At 34.5% G+C, this 18,912-nt stretch overlaps 1 protein-coding gene across 4 annotated transcripts in view; it reads right to left on the bottom strand.

The window, feature by feature from the left end:
* The window catches only part of LOC143222804 (GAS2-like protein pickled eggs), a 51,409-nt gene that overhangs the window by 15,071 nt on the left and 17,426 nt on the right, over positions 1-18,912 (bottom strand). The gene's annotated exons all lie outside the window — the stretch shown is intronic.

Genomic DNA, 18,912 nt, shown 5'->3' with positions numbered 1-18,912 from the left:
GACTAGAACTACAACGGTGGGCTTTAATTAAAGAGATAATCTTCATACACAAAAAAAATAAATAACCGTTTCTGTAATGTCTTAATTTATTTTCTAAGTTCTGAGTATTTCCACCTACAGACGTGAGCACCTTAAGTTAATAAGTTATATTTAATACTATAATTTAATGTTCTGAAAATTTAGATAAATAATATCCATTGATTTCATCCTTATATTTTTTTAAAAAAGAAAATACTCATAAAACTACTGCTGACTGACTGTTGGATTACTTTTTTATCAAAGAAATATTATATGGATTTGTTTGTTTTGGAATTTCGCACAAAGCTACTCGAGGGCTATCTGTGCTAGCCGTCCCTAATTTTGCAGTGTAAGACTAGAGAGAAGGCAGCTAGTCATCACCACCCACCGCCAACTCTTGGGCTACTCTTTTACCAACGAATAGTGGGATTGACCGTCACATTATACGCCCCCACGGCTGGGAGGGCGAGCATGTTTAGCGCGACGCGGGCGCGAACCCGCGACCCTCAGATTACGAGTCGCACGCCTTACGCGCTTGGCCATGCCAGGCCCAATATGATATGGAAAACACCATGTCTTAATAAGTTATTAGGAATGGAAGTAAATATTAAAAAACAACTTTGTTACCAAGTTTATTTTTAAATCCGTTAATAAAAGGGTAATTTTCCAAATACTAGGAATTCACCTATTATTATATGTTTAAAAATACAGTTGAGACGATGAACTGCTTATATATATTTACAGAGCGATAGAACGGACCTAGCAGTTTGGTTTGTTTTGAATTTCGCGCACAATTATTCGAGAGCTAACTGCGCTAGCCGTCCCTAATTTAGCAATATATGACTAGAGGGAAGGCAACTAGTCATCACCACCCACCGCCAACACTTGGGCTACTCTTTTACCAACGAAGTGGAATTGATCGTGACATTATAACACCCCCCATGGCTGACAGGGCGAGCATGTTTAGTGTCACTGGAATTCGAACCCGCGACCCTCAGATTACGAGTCGAGTGCCTTAACCAGCTGGCAATGCTGGGTCCGGACCAAGAAACGCAAAGTGGTTAGAGCTTTTGATTGCTAAATTAGGGATGACTAGAACAGATAGCCCCAGTGTAGCTTTGTGTAAAATTCCAAACACATCAATATATATAGCAGCGTCGCACCAAACATGCTCGCCCTTTCAGCCATGGGGGCGTTATAATGTGACGGTCAATCCCACTATTCATTGGTAAAAGAGTAGCCCAAGAGTTGGCGGTGGGTGGTGATGACTAGCTGCCTTCCCTCTAGTCTTACACTACTAAATTAGGGACGGCTAGCGCAGATAGCGCTCGTGTAGCTTTGTGTAAGTTTTCAAACACACCATAATATATAACAGCGACATGAAATTCTAAGCAAATCAATATAAATATATTTATCAGTGATAAAGTTAACCAGTGTTTTTAAATCTTAAGCCAAATCTTATATTCTCAATTTTTTCGTATTTCTTTTCGTTCTGAATATGAATTAATTAGCCTTTAATTTTTGTACAATAATTCTAGAGAAATACCAGCACAATTATAAATACTGTTATTCCTTTGTGACATGTGGCGTGCCTACAGTGTAAATGTAATTCATGATGACTATTATTAATAAACACTGGATGATAATATCAAACATCGAACAGATATAGTTTCAACACTTGACAGACGACATTTGGTTCTTTATTTCACTTGTTTAAACTGCATGTGACCTCAATACTCAATACGTAACAATAAATTGCCAATAATCATGAATTAATGATTAAGCTGGGGTGTAAAGTAGGCCTTCTTTAGAAACAAAAACTGTTTATTACTCATTTTACACAATAACATTCGTTCAGATAAATGTGGTGATCTCCAAACAGCAAGGAATGTGCTAGGTGCACAGTAGGCTACACTATATAGTCATGTCTAATATTATTATATAATTATATTGCAGTCATTTTGAGAAGTCACAGTGTAACAAAATAAAAAGTCAGTTTGTTCAGAGAAAACGTTGTCCAGTAAAGCTTAACGTGGCTCATGACTATCGACGAAACAGTTCTTGACAACGTTACAAAACAATATCTCGTGGGTTTGATTTTACTTGACGTTTAAACAGTCTTTGTTTCGTCAGCTCTTACGCTGAAGCTTTCAAAAATTGGATAATGTGTGAAATTTTTAACCTATATGGCACCTAATGAACAGAAACTCTACACAGGTTTAGATTCGACCATCTATAATTTTAAGCTACTGACAAGAGAGATAGCAGCTTTGAACCGAATAACGAGACAGATTGTTATTTATAACGCACACACACAGCAGAAAGTGCAGAACTTTCTCTTTGCAGTCCCGAACGTTAACCACTTGGGCACACCTAACCTCAGTAACTGGAATGGACAAGTTATGTTTACCTATGATTTGCAATCGTGGACTAGGAGGCATTAAATCACACTGAGTTTGTTTTTGTGGTAGCATTTTGCTTTCACATTTGAAATTTAAAATATCTTTGTAATCCTCATTCTCGTTTGTGTAATTATAAATGAGATATAAATAAATATATATATCGGACATATATACAAAACTTTATTATTATCTGGCATTAAAAATTGAAAACATTTTTAATTGTTTTAATTTGCTTATCAAATTAACCATAAACATTGCACTGAAGTGTATATTCCATCAGACCCTACTCTACTTCTCATCGTTACCGTGGGAACGAACCTAAGTTCCCATGCATATTTTCAATATACAAATTTCTGGTGTGGTTCTTCGAGAAACCTCACTGTCTCCACACACATTACAAATAAACATAACTTCATGTGTGTATTACTAACTTACATGAGTGCTCAAGTTTCAGGTGTACTACAACATTCTAGTGCTACAAAGCAGCTACTGTCTGGAAAAACAACTCAAGCAGTGTTAGAGACTTAAAGATTAAATAAACACGAATAATCAAGGCCTTTCTGAATCAACTATCAGTGTCCAAGCTAATGTAGTTTGGTCAAGAAATTGTAAACGTTAAAACATAACAAAATAAAAGGCATTTAGGTGCTGCCTCTTTTCTTGTACCACCATAGAAAACACACAATCGTGTGATTATTTTTTATTCCTAGCCACTAGTTTTATTATAATGTTGTTGATTTTATTAAAACATGATAATAAAAAACATCATTGTAAATGCTGACCGTGTCTTTCGTTTTTTTTTTTTTTTTAATTTTGTTTCTACACCTTCACTTGCTTTTGTGTAGCAAAAATAAACATGTAACGGAAAAAAATGACACCAAAACCCAACTTAAATTGACATAGACAACAATTACAATTACATTTATTTATCATACTCTGAATTATAAAATTAAAATATTCTGACGGGTGTGGGAGGGGAGCAAACATCGGTCATTTATTGATATTATCTTTAGTAATTTTTAACAAGGGTGGTTGCTTGGTGGTTAAAACGCTGGAACCGCAACTCACGGGACATGGATTCAAATCCTGTCATCGAACATGTTTACCCTTTTAGTCACTGAGGCGCTATAATGTGACGGTCTATCGCTAGTAAAGAGTAGCCCAAGAGTTGTTGGTGGGTAATGATGACTAGCTGTCTTCCCTCTTGTTTCACACTTTCAAATTAGGGATGGGTAGCAAAGATGGCGCTTGAGTAGTAGCTTCGTGCAAAATTCGAGAAATATTACATTTGTATAATACTTGCAGCGATTCCAGCAGTGAGAAAGAGATGTTAGAATGCCATATTTATCCATATTTCCAACTAGTTCTTCACATTTACTTTCACAGTCACTGCTTACATGTCTATTCAAAGTAAAACTTCTCATTGCCTTGAGAAAAATGCAGATTATTACATCAACGAGTAGTACAATCGTGTATAGGTAACTTTTACGTATATCTTTGGTCCCTATTTAAAAAAAAATCAAGAATGACCGTAACATATTTTGTACATGTTTGTTCTTGTAATAAGTACCATCTCGCTACACGAAACTTGGGTTTTTGACTAGAGATATTTAGAAGTGTCTAATCAGCTGTTTATCTACGTATGTATATCTATCAGGCAATTCCAATCACTACGATTTTGGCCTATAATCTATTCGTGATAAGCATTTTAGTTTTTGCTCACGCCCAATAAAACTTTCTGGCCGTGTTACACATTATGGAAGTTAACAATTGTTCTACTGAATGTAAAAAAAAACAAAAAAAAAAAAACGCCACAGTGCCACAAAAGTAGTTTTACGGGTTATGAAAAATCGTACTGATATTTCAGTCACTATTGTTAAAGAGGATTTCCCATGTGCAGATGGTAAAACAGGGAAATTATAAAGTAGCAGGAAATAACCACAGAAATGCAAACAGCGTAAAATTATTAGGAAACCTTCTCAATTAAGAAACCTTGAGGTAATTCACCCTTCAGTTACTGTTCCTCGAGGCTCCGCCTTTACAATGTTTAAGCGTTATCAGTACCTAGGATAATGACCTATCTTTCTACCCACATTACAGCACCTGAGAAGCGAACATGAGCACCCATCATTACCAAACGTGGGCGGGAATATATAAAGAAAGCCAGGTCTCTTGTACTTGATGATAATAGATACCCATCTTGCAGATGAACGCTAAAATTTCCACTATCGCCAAATTATAGCCATTTTTAAAAGTTTTAGTTAACGATTAACCCTAAGCTTTTTCAGGTCCTGAAAGATACTTCCGGGAGGTCCAAAAGCTTATTTGTACTACATGAGCAGAAAATGATTTTTTTTAGATAATCCTAGTAAAAACTGTTGGCTACTTTTTTTTCTGGAAATAACATTTGTTTATAGACACGATATTTATAAATAATGCCAATTGTTTCATAGAATGTGCAGAGTGTCGACCTAACATTTTGTTAACACACAGCAAAAGGCCTCCAGTAGAACAGCAGCAACACTGATAACTTACGGCGCTCAAAACCGAAATTCTTTTCCAGCGATGAGCACGGCATTGATAGTCCATTGTGTAGCTTTACACATAACTACAAAACAAACAGCAGATGAAACAATTCAGCTAATAATGTTTGACGCTAGTAAAAAAGCTTTGTCATTTAAAATAATCAGTTTTTATAACATCCTGCGAAACAGTTAAAACTAAGAGAGTAGATCCTCTGTTAAAAACAGCTTACGTTGTGTGCACACAAAATAAAGAAATAAAGACTAAAAACATATGCTTGTACGATCACAATCGCAAACAACGACCTTGACAAGAACGCTACCTTTTATGGACACTGCTGAACACTCCACAGACATCGCTGACCGTGCTGTCTCCTTTAGGGCATGATTTCAATGCCATTTATTTACTGCTGTGGGAATCCCCCCTCGGTGTCAGAGAAGAACTTGCATAATATACTGTGTTGCTCAGCGGGAAAGAGAAGTATAGACGTTTTCTCGAGTACGAAAAGATAAGAAACCTTTTCGTCACTCGTTAATATAACTCGCTTAATAAAACTTACATTTGATTGATTAGATATGGTAAAAAATATCCACATATTAAGGTAAAGCGTTCTATACAAACAACTATGGACGACCCGTGAAATTATAACCCAAATTATGTACCTAAGTCACGTGTCCGGCAACGGTCAGTTATAAACTCTCTCTTTGTTAACCTGAAGACGACCTAAGAAGATCAAAACGTTCTTATCTATTTTATTTTAATAAAAAATTTAATACACATACCAACCATCTTAAGATACAGTAAGACCAAAGCCGATCAACAAACGAATATCATAACTAATATAAGGTTTTTATATGCTTCCTGAACTATGCAGAACTCAGCTAATAGAATCATGTATTCAGCAGATGATAAGGCACTACAGATAATACCTGTAGTTAGAAACACTATGCAAATTTTAACTGGCCGCTACTTCCTCGTTGCAAGTATTAAACGATAAATAAATGTCTTAATTACTTCTTCTGTTTAGTTTCTATAAATTGAAAAAAATACTAATTAATTTAAGCTGTTAACGACGCCAGATAAGCGTTATAAATACAGTAACATAAAACACAAATGTTTTCCGTTTCATGTGATTCTTGAAAACCTATTGATACAGAGACGTGTAGATAAATAAGTATTTCACACAGAAACTATACCATATTAACAATAATTTGTAATCGTCTTTTTATACAAGACCTTTTTTTTCAGTTATAATATTATATAGAACTTCAAAACTCCTCAAAACATAAACATGGTAGCTAGTGACTTATGCTCGCTTTCCTTCAGTGCAATTCGCTAGCACATTTACATTTGCTATGATAATCTATACTTAGTTGCATGTAGTATAATCAGTTGAAAGGTGTGCAACTTTTGATATACTAACATATACGGTCCATACAGTATAATGAAATAACAAGTGTACAGCTTTCATTATAATAACCGATACTGGGTTTCGTACAACAGAATAAACTGACGCCTTTACAAGTTTTATTATGGTAACCTATACTTAGTTCCATACACTGTAATCAAATTTCACATGCATAACATTTACTATGGTAAACTACACTAGTTATCGTATGTTAGAATCAACTGACAGGTTTAAAACCTTTATTAAGGGTCTTACAAGGTGTTTCGCTTGGGAAGTGCAAGACGGCTGATCCGGTATGACCAGGTGGTAGGGGCGCTCGACTCGCAATGCGAGGGTCACGGGTTCAAATCCCCGTCACACCAAACATGCTCGCCCTTTTGGCCGTGGGGGCATTATAAGTTACGATCAATCCAACTATTCGTTGGTAAAAGAGTAGCCCCAGGATTTGGCGGTTGGTGGTGATGACCAGCTGCTTTCCCTCTAGCCTTACATCGCTAAATTGGGGACGGCTAGAGCAGATAGCCCTTGTGGCTTTGTGCAAAATTAAAAAAAAGACAAAGCAAGAAGGAATACATATTATTCATTGCTTTGTGATAATTCAACTTTTGATCGTACTACCACCTTACAATACTTATGTTCCAGCTAAAAGTTGTGTTTTTAATTAAATGTAATTAGCTGTTGAAAAGTTAAAACGAAACTCTCGTAACTATAATCAAATATCTTTTCGGTTGATGAACGTGCCTGCATGGATTAGTAAAAACAAAATATGGGAGGGAGGGCAAGTAGGTTTAGTGGTTAGTGTATAGGAATTGAGATGTTCGACATTAGTTGTGTTACATGAGTAATAATAAATACCACAATTTGGTTAATGGGAGCCGCTTCAAGTAGCAAGTGCTGCCAACTAGTTGCCCTTTTTGTTAGTTTGCAATTAAAAAATTATCTCCAAAATTAGTATTAGACCAGCAATTTTATCGGCATTCTTAATAGTTTGATGGTAGATTATTTCGTATTTGCTTAGTTGTGAAAGGTCGAATTTCCTTGCCCTTAGCCTTAAAGTTTGAGTTTCAAAAATATGTCTAGAAATTTCGTGACACAGCAATGAAAAGGTTTCGAAGACTTTGGTTAAAATGATTAAACATCAGAAGGTATTCAACATACAGATATAGCAAGCATACACCTATTGTCAGACTAGTAATCTTGAACACAAACCAATCTAAATTTTAAAATATTACGAATTTGTTTGTTCGTAGTTGTATTTGCACTTTCTATCAACTTCGAGAATTATAAAAGAAAAAAAAAATTAAACATCAATAATAAAACTAACCTTATGCACATCGGTGGCTTTGTACACATCTCTGTCTTTCAAAAACTAGGTTAAACCCCGACTAAACATGGGCGTCGCTGCTGTATTACCCTAAATGTTATGAGAGACTATCTAAATATTCTAACCACTTTTTAAAAAAATATTTCAACTTTCAAGCGAAGGTTTAAGTCGTCAGCTAAAGTATAACCCGCTTTGATACAAAACACAAACCAAAAAGCGAGAAGATCGAGCCTTCATAGACTATTGTTAACAGATATTAACAAACAAAAGAAAATGAGAAGTTGGTGCTTTTATAAACTGTTGTTAACAGATATTGACAAACAAACAAATAAAAAAAGTGAGATGATAGAGCTTTCATCGATTATTTATTGTTCACAGATACTGCATACACTCTTAACGTATACAATTATAAACTGCCATCTTTGTTAGAAGAAGCACGTACTATTTTACGAATTAAAAATAGCATGATATTCAGTTACACAAAGTTACACAATGGGTCATTTGCGCTCTGTTACTTTTCGGGAATCAAACCTAGAATTTTAGTGTTGTATCTCCGTCAACTTACTATTGACTCACCGCAGAACAGGAACATATTTAACAACCTGTGTTACTATTCCCATGTATAATTTATTATTTAGTTTATTATGTGATGTGTGTTTTTTAATCATGAAGTACATTTGAGAAAGAAATTCAAGAATTAAAGTGCTTTTCTTAATGGCAGAGAAAAAGCTACCAATTATATAAAAGTATCTTCTATTCACCACATATACACGTACACATATGTCGAAAATAATTCAATATTTTCTTTTTTTCTGAGAAAATATCAAATTCTATTTATCTACAGGTAAAACAATAATCAAGCGAAACTTAGCTTGGATTCATTATCATGTGTGTGCGTGCCCGCACGTGTTATCGAGGATAAATTTAGTGTTTACAGTATTAAATATTTCACACGGCTATTGACTTCATACACACACCAAAATATCAACAAAACAATATGGACATTTGTCTTCCGGAGATCTACTCACTTTTCTGCCTTTCTACACACACACACACACACACACACACACACACACACACACACACACACCTGTCTTTGAGCCTGTATTTCAACGTTTAGCTTGCTGTATGTTCACCACATGGGTGAACCAAAAGACAAGTGTTTTAGTTCTGTGGCTCGAAGCGGTAAAATAGATAGTGATGAGAAAGGGAAAAAGATATTACAGCTAAAAATTATATAAATGAGAGATAAAAAATAAACTCTGCTAGCACACAGTTAGTACATATTTATATATAAGACAAGTATGCAGATAGAATGAGGAACGTTCAACCAAAATAACTGATGAAATTAAAGTTTACAATCACAATACAGTCCATACGTCATTAAGCAGCAAGGTGACGTTTACCTAGAGGGTTAACTGCATCTTATAACAAGTATCTGCTTGTGCTAATTCAGTGACGTGTCACCACAGATTCCAGCCATGGCACCACCGGAGACATGTTTATTATCGGTATATTTGGGTTATAGCGGATTCTTGAATATATTGATAAGCCACGAAAGATTCCTATGAAGAAAAAGTTCATACTGAGAGATTTTTAAATACAGTAAATTAAAAACAATAACATCAATGGCACAACATTTCAAAGAAAGGAGATTTCAATTTTTTTCTCAACTGGCTACAAAACCACAAAAGCTATGATTACAAAAGAGAATTCTCTAGCTCCAAAACCATCTCGAATATTTTTAGTTGACAAAGACTTCACAAGCTCTTCAGCTACGCCTTAAAATCAATATTCGCTTTCACGAGAAGGATGTAGAGGAAGAAACTGGCATCACAGCAGTTTTGTTTGATAACATAAGTTCAAACACACTTGTTCGCTCTCTGTCTCCTAAAACTTAGGCTCAGAAGAAGGGGTTAACGTAGAGAGGAGGTTCTGATTAAAGTCCTTCCAAATGTATGGTCTGAAATCGCCGTCTTCCGATCAAACTTGTTGCATTAAAAATGCAGTGTTTGATATTAGTGAGTAATCATGCTCATGAGACAAAGCACAACTTTTGATAAAGGAAAAAAATTTTAAGAATAGCGACAGATCTGAAACATCTTTGGTCTTATAAATACAATCAACCCTTTAAATCACCACACAATACATGACACGTGTTTTAGTGAGGAATCACTTTTACACAGAATATACCAAAATAATAGTTATAATCATAATTATAGTTTAGTCTATTGTATACCACATCAAACAGTTCCCACACACTGATGCAGAAAGTAACATAATGCCAAATACTTTCTGCCAGACAAGAGAAGCTCTTCAAAACACAAGCTGAATGCAGGATATTGTGGGTTCTCAAAATAAACTCAAACATACATACAAAATACTTCATGGAAATATTTTGGGAAGAAAATTTTATTTTTACACTTACGTTAAATATAAAAGACAGTCACTTAAGAATATTTATATGCAACTTGAAAAGGAATATTACTGAGGTGCTAAACTCTTTTAATAGTATTTTAATTAAGAAGAGGAGATCTTCAGGTTGGGCAGTTTCTCCAAACGTGACGAGAAATTTTCATTAAATTCTTTTCAACAGATACTGTTTTAGAAAACTTGAAAAGCTGGTCGAAAATGGAAAATAAACCTCCTCTTCCTGACAAGATTTACTCTAAAATCCTGAAAAATACAACTGAAGAAGTAGTGAAAAATTTAATAGGTATTTATCAAAAGACTCCTGACACCATAGATATTCCTCGTAACTGAAAAAATGGCAGTATGAACCGTTAAAAAAACCAAATAAAAAAGTAAATATACCGGTACTGTAGGCTAATTCTACGACTCGTGGTCAGTGTGATGTTAAATACTATTATCAGAAATCAAAGAGAAGATTCGAGTTTGGAAGTTTTGTTTTTATCGAAGGTATCCTGTTTATTGCTTTTCAACTTTCTTTGATAATACAAGTTAACAGGTGTAAAGTAACTACTAATGTAGCAATGTTTTGAGAATGCAAGTTAACAGATGCAAAGTAACGACTTATACAGCGATATTTTGATAATGCAAGTTAACAGGTGTAAAAAACTACTAATGCAGCGATGTTTTGATAATAAACTTTAACAGGTGTAAAGTAACTACTTATGCAGCGATGTTTTCATAATGCAAGCTAACAGGTCAGAGGTAACTTCTTATGCAACGATGTTTTGATAATGCAAGTTAACAGGTGTAAAGTAACTACTTATGTGCAGCAATGTTTTGATAATGCAAATTAACAGGTGTAAAGTAACGACTTATGCAGCGATGTTTTGATAATTCAAGCTAACAGGTTTGAGGTAACTTCTTATGCAGCGATGTTTTTATAATGCAAGTGAATAGGTGTAAACTATCTACTTACGCAGAGTTGTTTGGATAATGAAAATTAACAGGTGTAAAGTACCTACTGATGCAGCGATGTTTTGATAAAGCAAGTTAATAGGTGAGGTAACTACTTTTACAGCGTTGTTTTTACAATGCAAGTTAACAGGTGTAAAGTAACTACTTACGCAGCGATGTTTTGATAATGCAAGCTAACAGGTGTAAAGTAACTACTTACGCAGCGATGTTTTGATAATACAAGTTATCAGGGGAAAGTACCTACTGATGCAGCGACGTTTTGATGATGCAAATTAACAGTTTTGAGGTAACTACTTATGCAGCGATATTTTGATAATTCAAGTTAACAGGTGTAAAGTAACTACTTATTCAGCGATGTTTTGATAATTCAAGTTAACAGGTGTAAGGTAACTTCTTATGCAGTTAATGCTTAGTGGAAAGCTTTAAAACGAGGATAGAAACTTTAAAAGGAGAATGAGAGAAGTGGGTTACTCTAGCGAATTTTTCATGAGTTATGCAAAAGGCTGGTATCTATTTGGGTGACCGAAGCTGAACGTGAAAAGAAAAAATATATAACACTGTGAAATATAAGGGTATTCGATTAGAACAAGAAAATTTGAAAAAAGCAACAACTTATTTCTCTCGGAAGGTGAGTAATGCAAGTATTTCATGATTAATAGCTGTAGTTATTAATGAAACCCTAGAGCATTCAACTAGTTGTTTAGTCGTGGTTAAAAGGGCATTTGGAATTCTGTGTTCTATTGACATTCAGGTATCTCCTAATTAGGCCTCGATCGATATCTTTAAATATTGTAGAGATGTTGATTTATCCAACATCTCTCATTTCTATATTTTGTTAAAACTGATAACAATGACGTGGCCACTTGTGGTTTTAGGGTAGCTGTTGTTTTCGGTGACTCACTTTCGAGGACTCACACCTATATTATTCTTCCACTGACATTTATTGCTCTCGGATGACTGGTTCTACATCTGTTTACACATCACCAAATACTGCTACTTTGGACAACCTCAGCTACGTTAATTTGAACAAAATGCATATATGTATGCGCACGGTTCTTAGAAACTGTTTTGTCGTTTCCGCCTACCATTCGGATGACCTAATGTACAGTTAGTTTTTGTTATTAGGAAAGTATTTCAACGAAAAGTATGAAATTGAAACAGAACAAAAACGTCACTTTACCATAAACCAAAATGAAGAAGAAAAAAGCTTTCTTGAAGAGAAAATGTTTAATGTTGAATAATGTGGATTTTATGTAGTGTCTCAAAATGTTTTAACTGATTGTATAGAATGTGAAAGAAATTTTAGAAACATACTAAAATAGCATCTTGTGGACAGTAAGTGTTCTCCAAAGCTGTTTAAACCGAAGAAAAAATATTATTTTTTGACATTTCCTATTGCCTTATATAATATAAATATATCTTTCTTCTTCTTCTTCTTTTTGAGAACAAGAACATAAACATTGTGTTTCACACCTCAGCAGTAAACAACAACATAAACATTGTGTTTCACACCTCAGCAGTAAACAACAACATAAACATTGTGTTTCACACCTCAGCAGTAGCACGTTGATCTTCAAGTCTGGAAGAATTAAGACGGTGAAACGCTTATTTCAAATAAACAATTTTAAGTCGCTCAGAATATTTGTACACGTGTTACGCTGGTATAAGGGTAGAAAACTGTGATGTTATCCTGTTATTTGAAACGGTCATTTGCATAAAAAATACTGTAAATACGATAACAATTATTGAAAACGATTGTAAATTTTTAGAGACTGGTTAAAAATGTAAGAATTAGCCTAGTGGTTGAGTTTCAGATGTCGGACCTGGCGAGTCCCGTTCAAGTCCATATTATACAAACAAATGTACCCGTCTTTTAATTCGTGGGAGCGTTATAAGAGTTACTCTCAATCTCTTGGCGTAGGTGGTGAGCGTGAGGTGCTGCTAAAAGGTTGTTTTCCCTCTGGGCAGTAGAAAAAAATGGGAATGGCTTTGCCACAAATGCACCGACTGCCATTTAACGTTACTCGTATCTTTAGGAAAAACTATGTAGGGAAATATGTTTATACTCTTAGAGTTGTGATGAAACTTCAGATTCCATCAACTGTTTTAAAAAGTCCACAAGGTGTTTCTCTAATATTACTTTTACATGCTGCATAATAAAAAAATTATTTTTCCCAGTGAGTCAACGGTAAGCTTTTTGGTTTACAATACTCAAATTCGAAATTCGATTTCCCGTGGTGGACAGAATGCTGATAGTCTGTTGTCAGACTTTGAACTAAAATAAACGAGCAGAGACATCGATTTCAAAAATACTATAAATGACTATATAACCAGTTAAAATATTTTTCAGATAAAATTAAACATTAATACAAATTTATTCAGAACCAACTAATGAAGACTTGATTGTATTTGCGATTTATTTTATTTTTTTTATGAAGCCGTATTTTCTGCTCATCAGCTAAAGAATAAGGCGATGTATGTTTTATGTTTTGTATTTTAACGTTGCTTTAGCTCAAGAACAGAGAAATATATGGCTACCAAACTTTATAAAACTACGAGTCACTGTTATGATTATACGCTTAGAAGTATACTTGTAACAATAAAAACCAAATATAATTCAAAATGCCCTGTAAAAACCAAACCAAACAAATATTGCTACTTTTAGAACTTATAAATTATTTCATTTTCAATGATTTTTGTGGTTTCTATGTGGATTATATAATTGAAATAAGGTTTAGGAAGAACGAGCCAAGGAGAAAAAAAAAAGGCTTGGAAGAATTCTTCAGAAAGAAAAGAAAGAAAATTTATATTTATACTGTGTTGAACAGAAATAATTCATTCGATTGAACATGATATTTGTCAAGCAAGTGTACTATTCAGCTAACACTACTAATTACAATGTATTTTTGAGATCTTTTAACAGAAAATAATGAGAAAAGTAATAATTAAACAAGTTAAAGACGTTTAACGGTAAGTAAAAGACAGAATGATCTTTCCTTTCAACCCGATGGTTAACAATAGTGGATTCCTATTAGTTTACGAAATAAATTAGCATATAAATAGTCAGAGAAAGGTGGAAACACAAAACAAAGATGAAACACGTAAAAATCGATTTAATTTAGTGGCACAGTAGGATGTCTGTAGACCTGTATTGCTAGAAACCGAGTTTTCGATACCCCTTGTGGGCTTTGTGTAGCTGTGTGCTTGCCAAACAACAACAGCATTAACGAAAAAAAAACAACAACAGTTAATGTAGTTTTTAATCACCTATAATATATACGTAATTGCATTTCTTAGCCAAAAGCGCAGATATTCCCATTTTACTCTGGACTATAGGAAGTTCTACGTATCAATTCTGGAAGCCAAAATTAGTTGCTTATGAAAATCATTAAATATGTAAATGTTTCTGGGCAAAGGAAACAAGATGCCCACCTGAATATTGAGTGATGGCAGTCCTAGTTTTCGGACATAACTTTAAGAGTGCATAAGAGTTTCTGTTTACACCTTTGCCTTTAGGAATTTCGACTTTTTTTTTTATTTGCGCTTGTTGATTAATTTAAATTTACAATATTATACAGTTTGATATGAGATCAGTACTGTAGGTCGAGGATGGTAAGGCAGCATGTACTTACACCCCCCTGAGGTTAAATTACATGGTATAGATGATGCCATGAGCAGAATTCGAACACGTAGCGAAAGAAATGTAAAACGAATTAGCAGAAAACTGGTTGAGGTGTAAGTATATGTTTCCTACACGTGTATACAACGTGCAAGAGAAAGGATAAACCTGTAGCCTAACAGGTTAATACATCCAATGATTTAATAGACTGTTTTTGACACATATAAATACTTGTAATAGTGATTAAAATATCTACGCATATTATAAGCTGTCTGTTACCCTTTACGATATAATTAGAAATAATGTAACACTTCTTTGGCCCAGCGTTCCTGCTGGGCGACTGAAAAATAGTTAAACCAGAAACAAAGTCAGCAATTTAAAATGAAATAATAACAATTATCAGTAAACATTACAGTCATAAGCTCTCCATTGAAACACTTCCTGCGATTCACACTGTCGCTAGTGGAGCGACCTAATGGTTAGAGGACTTGCAGTTTGTTCACCTATTCAACTGTAAGGGATTTATCATGTTACGACCAATCCTATTTTTTGTCGATAAAGAGTTGCCCAAGAGTTGGCGGTGGATGATGTTGGCCAGCTGTCTTTCCTCTACTCTATGACTTCTAAATTAGGGACAACTAGCGTATATAACCCTTGAAAATGTTTGCACGAAATCAAGAACACAAAGAAACAAAGCTAATATAAAGTTATAATAAAACTGGCGTTTTTTTACCTTTATTCTTTGTCAAAATAAGAAATAATTTTAATATAACTAAAGATTCTAACTTTATAATCCAGAGCAGTTGTTCGAAATGTAACACTATTTAGTTTTTAAAATAATTCAGGCTAAGGACGTAATAATATAAAATATGAATAACCATGTGAATGACATTAAAAGATGAGACAATGTGTTAACTTGGGTAGAGAAATTCTCAAAGCATAAAATGTTAGTCATAAACGTATTTACTAAGATACATCTAACAAACAATTGCTGTATATATACGAGAATGTAAAACTACAATAAAATATACATATATACATATATGAAACATGAACGGAATTTTTCTTATTGAATTTAACTATCTCTTTAACCAAAGTAATTTCCTTAATTTTGGAAGAACCCCAATAAGGAACGCGTTTCCCGGTTTGCATCTATACAATATGCAAAAGTAATATCTATGAATACAGCTTTTACGAAAACCGGTACTTGTGAGACATCAGTGCCAACTGGGACAAACACGAGGACATACAGGTACTTTTACAGGTTCACATGTCTAATAAAAGCGGAGAATACGAAAAAACCCATAATTTTAACGAAACAAAATGCAAAAATAAAGCAGTATACGAATGTGATGCAGGACAATCACTTCTATGGAATAACCTGATTAAGTTTAGCATACTTTGAGAATGAAACTCACGATTTGTATCATGTAACATAACAAGTAACACAAAACTCAGCTTGTCAAAATTATTAGTAAAATATAGGATTTCCTTTTTCAATATACAAGACACTAATTCCATATATGTTCGCAAAAGAAAACAAAGCTTTCTTGAACATGAGAACTCACATGAGCATAACGGCTATTAATGTTTCGAGTTTCAAGCAGGTTTATCTATTTGTTATCCATCTTGATTATGCAGTGCTACTTGTAACAAGGGAAGACCGATGACTCATATGGCAAAACAAAAAACACTCACATATACAGACAGACAGGCAAGAGAACAGTCAAATAGATACCACTAGTTTCGTGTTATAAATAACCAACGTGATAGCCAGAAATGAAGTAGAAATTTAATATTGCGACACATATGAAGAGAAAGTTAAATAGACAAGCATAACTGTGGGTGAAAGGGCAGACAGATAGACTTATTTACTCTATCCTGTTGTGTAGTTAATAGTTTCAATCAGGGTGCAGCGAACAAGGCAATGGGTGTGACTTAACCTTCACCAAATACCACCAGTTTCCACTGCGGATAGATTGAGGTCTGATGGTCATAAACAAGAATCGTGCAGTAGCGACACACTTCTCGTGACAGGAACGCACGATTCGGTTAATTGTCATTTATCTGACTGACTGGATTAAGAAAAATCATGAAATGGTGATTCATCGAATTTCTTTTCCTCGTTTGAAGAGACTCTGCATAGACTGGATTGCACGGTTTACACATGTACGGTCAACTAATTAATAATAACCATAGTTGGCCCCGATTAGAGCACATATATGGAGGAACATTTCCTCTTGCATATTTATGGGCGGACAGGGAAGAGAAAATTGATAGAAAGAAATGAAATGAAAAACTAAGTTAGGCCATAATACTTTTCTTTGTTACTTTATTTAGTCTGTGGCGTATTTAGGTAGGGACTAGAGGGGGCTTAGCTCCATGGCTCATGGTCTCAATGAGAGCCCATTGATAATTTTATTCTATGTAAAATTAACCTCTGGGCACACACAACATTAAATCCACCCTTGGTTATAGCATTACTTATACAGTGGATTTTAGGGTGAGGGAATAACTGTCCTTTAGTATTTAATAGTGTCGAGTGTCATTATATAATAACTTAAAATGGTATTAAGATTAATAACTTACAAAAATTAATTGCGATTTATAGCACATACGAGTGTTTATTCCTGTTCAAAAGTAGTGCGGAAATCTGTTTATTACTAAACGTTGAGGGTGAATACCAATAGAAGAGATGGATTTAAACATTGTAACCAATGGTGATGGGATGGCTATATTGTAATATTAGCAATGGAGTAAAACTATTGTAATCATCAGAGCTGTGTGTGAAGTGAAAACTGAGTAACCAGCAGCGCTATTATTGTGAGTATTTGTTACTGAATTACGTCATTTGTTTTTCAACCATGATACAGAGTATCATATCGTAATAGACCAATAATTGGTAACAAGAAATAATGGAAGTTAATAGCATAACTGCGTAATAATCACACTTATCTTGAAAGGAAGATATAAATAAAGATGTCATAATTACGATTTATATAAACAGAATTAGGAACAGAAATTATTATTATAAAACTTCAAAGATATACGAAAACGTTACGTTTTATTTACAAGGACGAATAGGGAAAAGTCAGGTTAGGCTTACTTGGCGTTTATTAATATTATGATGTTACTTTCTCGTGCCGCGTGCTTTTGATTCATACAAACTAGAACTGTATAATCTGAACTACTCTTATAATGAGGGAAATCTTGTGGTCAGCTGGCGGTGTCGGATATTGTCAAAATGGCATTTAAAGGATACGACATTAAGGAAGTCAATCTTGTTTTATTGTCTATTATTATACCCGACAAGTCCTCAACTATTACAATTTTACATATGGGTTAAGTTATCACGATCAATATAGTTGCTTGATGTTTTATTTTCACGATTTTACTCCCAAGATAAGAAATAGCAATTTAATTGTACCGTAAAACATGCGTATAATAATATATAACGTGTAGCTACCGATAGATGCAGCAAAGACAACTCAATGTGCACCTTTGTGTTCATTCACAAACAAACTTGAATTATTTTAAGTAAACATTGTAGCAAGCGACTAAACATAGACACGTATCTTTCACGCAGGCTCTAATAGCCGACCTTGCATGTGATTGATAGCACTTCCAGGCATTATCTATGGTGAAAAAGGGAGGTTTTTTTTCTCCAATTAATTGTCCACCCACTAACTCACTATATCAATATGATACGGTATACGGTTCACATATAATATTAAATCATTGCTCTCGGTTACTCATAGAAGCGCTTAAAATAAATAGACGTTCCTATTTTCATTTACTTTGTCTCATCTTTCTACATGTCACTTGAGTCAAAACGTCTAGTAATGTTGTTTGTTTTGTTTTTTCTCTTCACAAGAAACAGAAGAACAATGAGTGATTGATCATCAAATGTAGCAGTGGATTGTCTATGTTTGGTTGGTTTGGTTTCAATTTCGTGCAAAGCTACATGAGGGCTATCTGTCGCCAGCCGTTCCTAATTTAGCAGTGAAGGAGTAGAAGGAAGGTAGATAATCATTACCATTCAACCACCAACTACTGGGCTACTCTTTAACCAATGAATAGTGGGATTGACCGTACATTATAACGACTCCACGGCTGAAAGGGCAAGCATGTTTCGCGAGATGAAGATTCCAGCTCGCGACCATTAGATTGCCAGTCGAGTGCTCTAACTACCTGGTCATGCTGGACCTTGACTTTGGTATCATCTAAAATC

The sequence above is a fragment of the Tachypleus tridentatus genome, chromosome 1, assembly GCF_004210375.1.
Source record: "Tachypleus tridentatus isolate NWPU-2018 chromosome 1, ASM421037v1, whole genome shotgun sequence".
NCBI lineage: Eukaryota > Metazoa > Arthropoda > Merostomata > Xiphosura > Limulidae > Tachypleus > Tachypleus tridentatus.
Note: the sequence above shows the minus strand (reverse complement) of the source record. Positions and strands in the feature narration are given on the sequence as shown.